Genomic DNA, 12,204 nt, shown 5'->3' with positions numbered 1-12,204 from the left:
GAAGCAAGACAGAGCCACGCGTTAGATGACTGCGAGTAGATTCGAAAGCGTGTACAGAAAGTTAATATCTCGCTTGACACTGGCGTTTCTAAATTGAGCAATTCAGGGAGCATAAAAACATCTGATTGAAATACAGCGATCTCAATCATCGTCTGATGAAAAGATCGAGATGTCATCAATCGACTATAAGACTGTGACTATTAGGATTAAAGTATGCCTCAGTGTGAGGCATACTTTTACTGCAGTTTTGGTACTTGAAACGTGAGAGAGAGAAAGTATGCGTATGTGTGTGTGGATGTGTGTGTGTGTGTGTGAGAGAGAGAGAGAGCTTTTCAAAAGACAACGTTAATATTTAAAATATTAAATCGCTATTAAGTCGCTTTTAAATTAATTATATCGCTTTAATATTTGAAATAAAGATAGCGCCTTCCTTGAACGTAAACGCTCGTTGCATTATTGCGTTGGCCCTGATAAAATTCTGCGGCATTAATGTACGCTTTACGAGTGTGCAGGAACGTCGGTTTCGCGGGGCGATATGCTTGGTTAATATTAATGAAGTTGCGGCTATAATCCGCTTTACACGGCGCGAGCTGAAAAATGTAGAACATCAATCTCGCTTGCGTGTAGAGAGCGCGAAGATGCGACACCGGGAGCATCGCAGGGAAAGTCTCCTCCGAGGCAAACGCGTCTCGCGACACTTACGCGATTTCCGTCCTGTTCGCCACGCGAACAAGACGATGTCCCTGTCGATTCGGTACAAATCGGTGCCACTCTCCGCTCGCGTGACGAGAAAATGTCGTGCTCGCGCGTCACTTTTGCCTCTGCTCGAGTATCGGCCACTTCCAGTCTACCGAACAAATGTTCAATCGATTATCGGCCGAGCGTCTCGTTGCAGCCTCGCCTGCATCGCATTTATCGAGTAGCTGTCGAGTTCACGTCGCGGCGAATTTCTAAAGGCTCGAGATCCGCATTTCACTCCTTCCAGCCGTTATTATATTCACGCGGTGACTATGCATCACATCGCGACGGCTTGCGTGTCAATCCCCTCGGAAGCTTCGTTTCCAATTAAGGTGCGCGCCAGACAATCAATATTTGTCGTCGGTCCTTATCCTAAACGCGAAAAACACCATCTTCCTGAATATACCGGTAAAAAAGCGCGACGCTACTTGCTGTTGAAACTTGAGTCGCCAAATCGCTCTGTCGTCGATTTTGGGAACTTTATAAACGGCTTTCATTGTAATTCTCTCATTAGAGATGTATTTATATTTCCGAAATTTGTCGCCTATCAAACACTCAATGTATATTGAAAAGAAAATAGTATTCACTCAAAATTAATATACTCGAGTTAACAATCATTGTTTCATATATAAGCTACGAAATATAATTTTGTTAGGAGAACTTTAAAGTCTTAAAGTTTAACGGTGAATTTAAAAAAATTTTACTTGAATATTAGAATAGTATCTCATAAGAAATGCAATATAATTATTTTAATGATAATTATATCTCCTTTCGACATTCAAGAACATTATAATTTCAGTCTAATATTTTAAGCTCTTCATTCATGAAAAGTATTTTTAAACGATAAGAATTCTTTTTTTCGTTGAATTTTATAAAATGTATCAATGTAAAAAACTCACCTTCACTTAACGCTATGTGATCTCGTTTGAAGAGATTTGCACATAAGAAATAAAGATATTTTCAAGTTAGAACGTTCTTTCTTTCTGTGCATATTTTTATTTCATAGTTTAATTATCATAAGATAATAATCAATTGATTATCATAGAAGTTCACTTGTCTTACAATTTCTGCAGCATCTGATGTCTGATGTTTTAAGTAATTAATACACTAATACACTAATGAGATGGTGCAAATGACAGATCAGATAAACGTATGTTACTTCATATTCCAACAACCGAAATCTATGGACTTGTATTGTAGGACAGTGTGCACACTGTACTATTTTACCAGTGCACGGTAACATCCATTAATAACTCAATCGTACAGCGTGGTGCATGGATGTATTCACACGCTGCAATTGCGACACTGTCGTGCGCGCCGCAGATCTGTTTCACGATGGATGCTGCACCTTGATACCTTTATGTTACTCCCCAAGCAATTACCACTCATGAAGTAATCACGCCATTTTCCCCGTGAACCACTCATTATTTTCCCATAAATGTTGCGCAAGAATTCGTGCGGCATAATTGGACTAATCATCCTTTGGCCGCGAGACTAATACTTAGTGTAACGTAAGGCGCTTTTAATTAGCGCTACCGCGGACGCGACGCTTCTACGACGATGTTCTCTATTCGTCCCTATTGGATCTTTCCCATAATCGTAGAAATCGCATATGTAGTGTCTAGTGGCGACCGCAGAATCGAACCGCCTGCGTGTCCTCCGCAATTCATCACGAAAGAGCGGAAAATGCGCGCTTCCGCGTTAAATGTAATTAATGTTGACCAAAAAGTCGGCTGACAACTATAAACTGCTTGATAACAAATTTTGAGGACTATGTTTAATTCCTTGTTTATATTGTTACGATTTAACGACGACATACATTTCGAGCATCTCCAATAGCACGCGGCCTGACTAGATTTTTTACCTGTCGACTCATGTCTTTCACTTCATTTTTCCTGTCATAATAATCTACCTTGAAATTATTAATTGTATTATTGTTGCTTATATTATTTCCAAGTAATATACAAATATCTTCAACAATTTAACGTTTCAAGAAGTATAAAAATATAAAACCGAATGTGAAAATCGCATTTTGTTTTTGTTTTTTTTTTTATGAACATATACAGCCTTTCTGCGAAACCCACCAGGTAGAGACGCAGCTTGATTTTTCTCGCATACGGAAGAAACGTTTGGTTGGATTAACCAAGTTCTGGTGAAATATGAACGAATAAAAAATTTCCAATTACCGGAATTTCGTTCTGGTTAATCCTTTCAGAACGGGAGATATTTTTTGAGGCTCTACAGCCTTCATGCATGTATTTCAGGAACTATCGATCCGATATTCACAAAAATATGTAGGGGTTTTTTGGGATGCTCTTTCCAAATTTGAAGTAAAAAATGTAAAATTCAAAATGATTAAATATTGCGATTTTCAAGATGTCAAATTATGTAAATATAACTCAATTTCCATGGAACTTTATACTTTCTAAATTTGAATTAATGAAAATTTTGATTGATTTCCAGTTTCGCTCTTCTTGGAGCTCATCAGTACCACACAGGTCGGATCAGATCTAAAAATTTTTTTACTTAGTCGACATTTTGAATTTCAAATATTCGATTTTAGTTCTCAAAAAAGTATCTTTAAAAAGTTTTATAGTTCAAATTGAGTAATATTTATATTATTAGTTCAAATTGAGTCATATTTATATTATTCAGAAATTGAGTGATATTTATATTATTTATCATTTTTTCCACCATATTGGATCCGCCATCTTGGATCACAGAATTTTAAAAATTTAAGTTCAGATTCGAATTCAACGACCCCAAAACCCCATACGTACTTCCCTATATTTATTTTTCCAAGCAACCCTTCGTCCTAAAAGGATTAATCTTATCGACTTGCACAGAATTTTGGTGACTTCAGCCGAAGTGTTTGTTCAGATTTCACGCAAAATTTAGTAAATCCAACTAAACTTTAATTTTTTCGTGTACGTATTTCATTCGTTGGGTGTTCGTGGAGATCAGTGAATCGTCCGCGGCTCGCGTTAGTATCGACTGAGAAGGCATTGCCTTCGTACAGCTGTGTTCCTTTTCTTTTTTTTCTTCTCGACACGTATTGCGCGACGGCATAGTCGGCAATAAATATACGCTCCAACCTCCCAATTTTCGCAACAGGCGAATGACGGATATTGACGCGGCGCGTGATTTCCTTTTTTCTTTCTTTTTTTTACAGGCAATCTTTGGCCGCGCATTGTGCAATATCGCAAATAACGTCCCACAACTGTAACGACTTCAAACAGTACCGTTCTTACTGGTGTAGTCGTCTATTAGAGCGCGTCAGAGCGCAGTGTTTGAGAGCGATCGACCGGTATCAAGAGCAGATAATCCGCTACGCCGTCAGTGGGATAGATTTCCGTAATCACTCGATCGTACTCGAACCAGCCATTAGAACGTTTCAATACTCAATATACGAGATATCTGAGATCTCGGCTGCATGCCACCAGTTGGAGCTTTATCTTCGATAAAGTTGCATTGAAATATTCGCACTCAGAGAAAAACATGCACTAAAAAAAGAATTTTGAAACGCAAGAATTTGGTAGATCGAAGCCAAATTTGATTAAAATGGGATTAATGTGTCGACCAAATGTTCGGTAAGTGTAATCACAAATTTTAATTATTTTGCTTCCTCAATAATACATACACATACACTTGACACAAGTAAAAAGTATGTAATGCTAAGCAAATCGTATGTACTAAATATTTTATTTCCAGATACAGAAATAATATGTCTTCAGTGTGATAAAAGCAACTACGTAGGTAGCAACTATGCGAGTTTTATGTGTAAAATTATAATGTAGACCTAGTTTAACAATCTATTATACTTTGTAGTTATTGCAACTAAAGCTTTAGTTGCAATAACTACAAAACAGTTCAATTCAATTGATTCTACATATAAAACTCGTAAAATTGTCACCTATACATAGTTGTCATATGTCTTTTTTCTGAGTGCAGAAATTCTCTCTCTCTCTCTTTCTCAATAGAAGAATTCTCCGTACTATTTACTATTCGACAATTTAATTTTACGTTAAAGCTTTTTTTCCGTCGCTTTGCCGCGAATTGTTCCGCTACCTTTACACGCTTTTCAAAGTCAAGTCGCTTGAACTCTTCAATGTCATATCTCACATTGAATTAATGTTGATCAATCTACCCGATATACTTCTTAATATGTAGATCTTACAGAAAGTAAAGCCGTCACAACACTCCATGTGTCAATCATGCCGCCTAAGTGTCAATCACGCCTAATCACGATTTAAGCTTCATCTCGATATGCTCTTATCTTGAACGTATCGCGCAAACGACTGTGATTGGCTATCATGCCGTCTAAACTCGGCGGGTTTTAATTATAGCTGTAATAATTCCAATTAATAAGCAGTGCGAGCTAATGACACGCAATGGTTTACCTGCTACGCAGTATACACGTTCGTGCGTAACTGCGTCGCGTATTCCGGCCAACGATCGTTATTCCGAGCACTTAAGTGTAACGTTAAGTGTTTATTTATGCATAAGCGCGAGCTTGGATACGCGGTTTGCGCCGTACGCCTTTTTCCTCTGCTCACGCGCAAAGTGCGCCGCAATCTTCTCGCATACTGCGACTAACACAACCGATGATAATTTACGTTCTTTAGGCGTCCAAGTATTTCTAAACATATACAACGAAGTAGTTATTACCCCCTCGTTCAAATCACCGCGGGTATCACGGGACGGGCACGTTCCTTAATGATGCTTATTACGAAGTTAAAAGCTGCAAATGTGCTGCGATGAACACCTCGTGCGCCTTAAAATGGCATGCGCTTGAGAGCACATTGTGAGAAATAAGAGAGGCGAATGAACATTACAACGAGTTGTTCTCAATTAATTCTTTCACTACGGAAGCTATATATATATATACTCGTATATATATATATATATATATATATAAATAAAAAAAGGGAGAAAAGACGGTGACTTTGAATTTTAAATACGCTCATTCGCAAAAGTCATATGGAGCTCAACACTGTTTTTCAAATAGAAAGTAGTAGCTTTCTGTGACAGGTTCTAAAAAATCGCTCAATTAAGCGATTGTTGATATAATATGCGTCAAAAAGTTAGCACAAATAATAAATGTAAAATATGTTAAATGTACTTTTCGTCAAATTGCTTCAACTTCCACAAGTAAGCTTCTTGTGTGGGATACTTAAGGGAATGCTGGAGTCGATGACGAACTCGAACAACGTCGATAATGCAGAGACAATCGTCACTAACATAATCACGCTATGCTTTTCGTATTTCTTATATATACAGAACTTATATGAATGTGTGTTACTTTGTTTTACCATATTCAACGGAAAACCTAACTAATATACATGGTTAGGTTTGCAGAAATTTTTCTGCAAACTTTTTCGATATTCTTAAGCTTTCAAATGCAGATGCGAAGGTAGAACAATATTCTTCAAAATTTTTCTGTTTGAAGCATTGACACTTTCGATATATACAAGTTGCGGAATTTTTGGATTAGGCAAATATTACACTAACCTGACAGTTTGAGATTTTACATTTAAAATTTTTTCTGCGTCTTCGTCACATATCAAACAATGCTTCTATTTATTTTTGCACGTACTTTTATTGCGTAAAAACATTTGTAATTCTGTGTAACCGAAGTTTACAACGTAAACTTTGCAGAAAAATGTCAGTGTTCTGTCGGTAAAGTTTTCAGCTTCAGCATCTCCTTAAACCAGATGTACGAATGTCGTCCGACATACAGCGCGAATGGTTTTCAATTGAAGCGCGTCGCAATCAAAGAGTCAAAGTCTGAAATAATTTTAGCGAATAACACGGCGAACACGATTTATATATCAATGCACTAATGCCGGTCGCGAATCGTAAAGTTTAAACAGAATTGATTTACACTAATGTCTTGAATACTTAATCCGGTTGTCGTGAAGGCGCGTTAATAACACGTATATAATGCGCATACCTTCGTAAACATGAATAAAAAAGAATGCAGCTGCTATAATTTAAAATTTGCTGTCTCATTATTTTCAGAATCAACTGGTGTGCAAAACAAATTTATCATTAGGTGTGATGTATTTATGCGAATAATGAAATATTCGCTAATTGACAATTCGCGGTATATGTATGTACACGGACAGCGGATTCGAGAAACGCTCGTGCGTTGCATCAGAGATTTCATGCTCTATCGATTACATTCTTGCACGGACACGCATGCAATGTTTTACGTGCACGTCCACTACATTTGCACTTGACATAGATTTCAGGTGGTCTTATTGGATAATATATTTCTCAGCAACGTAACAATGTGCTCATAGTTTACGTAATATCAGCGACTCATGCAAACTGTTTATTCGTCTTCCCGGCCGGCGTCCAAATGATTTTATCTCAATACGCGCCATGCTTTCACTACGACGTTTCGTCAACAGACGTACTGAAAAAAAGATTTGGTTATCGAAACCAAAACTTAGTTAAAATGGGATCAACCAAATGTTTGGTAATTACAAACAAAAAATTTAATTGTCATTATTTTGTTTTGCTCAGTGATTAAGTAAATATATTACTGAGAAAGTAAAGTAAAACAACGGCAATCCAATTTTTTTGGTTGTAATATTTAGTTGATTCCATTTTAACCAAATTTTAGTTTCGTCAACCAAATTTTAGTTTATTTTCAGTATATATCTATTTTAATTGTATTAAAACATTAAGCTCTCACGTTTAAAAATATTTTTTATCATTTTCCAAGGTATACGAACACAGAAAAAAAATGTTTGGCTGGATTAATCTAATATCTGATGAAATATTATTATGAAGATATTGTTCAAGTTAATCAGAAACCCTATTAACTTAAACGGAATTTTGGTAACTTCAACTCGAATGTTTTGATACGTTTTATTTCACCAAAAACTTGATTAATCCAAACATTTTTTCCCCGTGAAACTACAATATTAGCTCAGAGAAGCGTTAATAATTGATAATTGATGTGAAACCGTAAAAAATGAACGACTCAAGCCGATCTGCTTGGTAATTCGAATCATCATCGTGCCAAAGGCACGGACGGCGTATTGTTCGGAACAGTTCGCGTTATTGCAATGACACTCGTCAAAATAATGCTCGCGTTTCGCAAGAATCAGATAAGTGCTCGCGCGTATAGAATAGTCACGGTAAAATCGCGCACAAGGTGGCACGAAGAAGTACGAATACCGTACGCAAAACCGTGGAGTGCCATTTCGCGTGCGTCTTTCTCGCGTGTCATTTCAGGACATTGTCGTTAGAGTTGCAACAATAACCCGGCCAAGTAACGCGCTCGTTTCGCAAGGGAGCAACGCGATCTAACGTGAGGGGACGCGCCGACACAACGAAGAAAGGTTAGTAAGAGAAACGAGAACGCGTCCGTAACTGCTAGCGCTTAAAATGGCATAAATTCGGAACTCGTCAGGAAAAGAACGTTAAATTTATTTTAAAACTTTTTTAATAAAGACGAAATGCTGCTTGAAATGAGAAATTCGCGCCGGAGGATTTGTATTCGTGCTCGCATTGTCGCAGGATCGACACATCACTATAAATTCTTCTTCTTTACATAACATAAAATAAACCTTCATATTTTATACGATTTGCAAAATGTGAGTACAACAAGAAAATAAATTTTTAATTGCATTATTATTTCTGGAGGTATAAGACCGTTTAGCTTTTATAATAACTACATATACTGTAACAGACTAAGGCCCGGTTGCACCAACGTTATTTTAGTTTTAAGTAAGACTTAAATATATGTCTGTCTTTATTTATTTAGAAAGAAAGATAAAGATAGATATATATTTAAGTTTCACTTAAAGCCAAAATAATGTTGGTGCAAGCAGGCCTTAAAGATTCTGAGACGTTTGTGTAATATAAATCCTTTATATATTCTAAATAAAACAGAATTTCACAAATCTTCTATTGTATTTGTATTGCATATAAATTATTTTTCTTATAAAAATATTTTTTAGCTACAAATAAATTGTTTCTAAATTTCGAATCGATTTTCGTTAGCTAAACGGGTTATTTTAATTACAATGATAAATTTCATTCTATACGTTTCATGTATATACTTATTGTAATAAAAATTTTGCACGTTTTTGCAAGCCTCCTTTCTTGTAGAACAATGAAGGCAATTATGCTGAGCTTGACTTAACGAGAACGGATATAACGTTTTAAAGTAATGTTACGTAACGTAAAGAGGAAACGTTGGCTCGTTGGTAGCTCATGGACTGCGACAATTAATTTCCTGAAGTGACCATAATATTTGTAATATGTCAAACTCGCGATTTCAGATAAGCGAAAATATAGCGCAACAATGCTATTAGGAACTTATCGCAAAAGTATCTGTTTTCCTCTTACATCTTTATACGCATTACACGCAAAAAGATAAGAAGTTTTCTAAGCGATTACTGCCATTCACGCGATACTTAAACGCGCGTGTTAATACATAATAGCATCGCTTGAATGGTTTTACAGTAATCGATTGGACAACGGCATTGTTAAATGTGAGATCGATTTCAAACAGTCACACGATACTTATTATTATTTTGTTACATAACAGAAATTAATCAGGCGGACAGACAGGAACACGCTGCGAACCCATATGACTACTAGAGCATGTAGCTTGGTGAAGTAAATATCGTTCCGCGTCTATATGACGTGAAGGAGCTACCAGTCGTGGTCCCCGTAACGACATTCCCGCGCCGCGTTAGAAATTATTAAACGAATGGCGGTGGACGTTATCTTACAGCGAAGAATCGCGACAGACAAGAACGTAATAAAGAATGCAAACAAAAATTATGGTATAATAAAAACAAGATAGATGAGGAAGAGTGTTCTTGTGCTTCTTTGAAATTTGACTGATTTGAACACCATTAAATGCAAAATGAAAGATAAAAAATTAATTTGCCAATTATAATGGTGATAAAAGACATACACTGTTAAATCCGTAGTGTCAAATTATACTCAATTTGAGTTATTTTTAACCATTCCTATAAGTCGCCACTGCTCCTACTAAATATGTCGTTAACTAATGTAATGGAGTTAAATAATTTAACTTAAAAAATGTATTAAATTTGACTAAAATTTAGTTTATTTTTTATTATGTACACGTTAATGTGTAACCTTTATTTTAGTAAAAAATGACTTAATATTGTTTTAAATGGGTTGATTAGATGTGGTTGTTTTCTTAAACACATGTTTTGTGTTAAAATAGTAAATTTTGACACACATGATAGTTAAAAATAACTAAATATTATTTAACTCAAGAAATTGGTTTAAATTTGATCCTCCAATATTTAACAGTGTAGGAATATAACTTTGCGTGGAAGTATTCCTTAAGCGTTCAATCATCCAAATATACGAATCGTATAGAATATAACCTTGAGTCCTTTCACAGAAAATTTAACCAAAATTTAGTGGTTTTATAAAGCGCTATTCTTTACGTCATTTTTGGACAAATCAGCTACACTCCGTATAACCAAATGTATGAACATAAATAATGAAATAATGAAACGCGTGATACACAGGCAGCAAAAAATCGATTTTCCAATCTGAGAAATTTAGTGAAAAATTCTTGATAAACCTAGAGAAATACCTGACAATATGAAAAGTATTTCTAAGAATGCATTACGCGATTTATCTTTCCGGTTATATACAAAGTGTGAGAAAGAAGCTCAATGGGATAGAGTGCGATACGATCCGCGTGGTTTGTCCGCCTGCTGTTTGTACACGAGTTAACTCACGATATCGTTCACACGATTGTCCCACGTTTTTACGCGCCATCAGACAAAAAGTTGATTGAGTGTGACGACAAGAGTAGCATAGATGTAACCTAAGACGAAACCACGAGTGTAACGTTTTGCAAATTTACCGCTGACACATCATGAGCAAAACGGCAAAAAATATATCAATGTCGAAACTGCGAGGCACATTGTTCGTTCTGAAAATCTACTGAGATTTTGGATACTGATCTCAGAATGTCGATCGCTCTCTCGCTCACTCAAATCATTTGTCTACCAGGATCGAAACTGTACAGATACTAAGACTTTTAAGTGAAATTATATATGAAGTTAATGCAAATCCCATATTTAGAAAAATATTAAAAAACAATCTGCAAAATGATTTTTTGAATATAGTGTTTGATACGCACGTATATTAAATGTATAATATACGAAGCTTCGTCATTTTTGTAATATTTAGAAAATTTCAATATCACTAATATTAGAATTCCATCCTAGGGTAATTAACTCTGAAAAAGAGAGAAAGAAAGAGAGAGAAAGAGAGAGAGAGAGAGAGAGAGAGAGAAAATTAATTTTAATTAAAAATGTCATTTATTGTAACTTAGACCAGAACCCAGGCGGGTGAAAGTATGTTGTATAGCGTTTACCATCACAGACAGAGTATTGATTCGCATGTGTAAGGTTTGCTGGTTTACCAACAGGTGACACTTGTTGTACGAGTTCTTATACAATTATGAAAAGTTATATCTTTGATTTAAGTACAAATGTCCCTTCATAATTTTTTCATTTATTATTATAATAATTCATTATTGTATAATATATATAATAATTATATAATAATTCATTGTTAATAATAACTAATTTAAATAATAAAAATTCAATAACAAGTATATAATAGATAATTTCAATAAAACATTTTTGTGTAACATATTTCAATGTAAAATGTTAAAGTGATTTCTATTTCATTTTTTATTTGTAAACTTAAAAAAAATAATAAAGATATTCTTATTTTCATCTCGACAAAGTCGTCACACTTTAATATCCGACATTTTTTATTAATATAAACATTATGCAATTAAATTAATAATGCAATTTTATTAATATAAACATTATTGCAATTACTCAAAATTACCAAAATTTACTATATGATAAAATGATAAAAGTATTAATGATAAAAGTATTTTATTTATTTTTCCTGTATTTATTTTCATAAAAAAAACAGCAACTTTCGACCATAAATTTACTTTTAGTAAAATTATGAAAATCACTCTATTTCATCTTGCAGAAAAAAATTTTTTGGAACGAATTATAATATACTAGTCTTTTTTTTTTAATTAAATTCCGTCTTTGGCTGTTTACTTGTCATTTTTAAAACTTTTATATCATTTTTTTAATTACGACATTTTGAAAAAAATATATTATTTTACAATTTAAACATTTTCTTTATTTATTGTAAAATATCTTATGTGATATTTCTGCCTTTCTAACCTACATAATTTTATTCTTTGATCATTAAGCTATTGAATAAAAGAAAAAACAAGTCGAATTAGAACCTGAGTAACAAGCAAAAGAAAATGCAAGATTACGCCAGCTATTGTGTGTAAATCTGAAGTGTGTGCACTGAGAGTTAATAATATAATATATATATATATATATATATATATATATATATATATATATATATATATATATATATATATATATATATATATATATA

This window comes from Odontomachus brunneus, unplaced genomic scaffold (genome assembly GCF_010583005.1).
Source record: "Odontomachus brunneus isolate Ranch 3 - 2012 unplaced genomic scaffold, Obru_v1 Obru_scaffold_018, whole genome shotgun sequence".
Taxonomy (NCBI): domain Eukaryota; kingdom Metazoa; phylum Arthropoda; class Insecta; order Hymenoptera; family Formicidae; genus Odontomachus; species Odontomachus brunneus.
The sequence above is the reverse complement of the archived record's forward strand: the minus strand, read 5'-3'. Positions refer to the sequence as shown.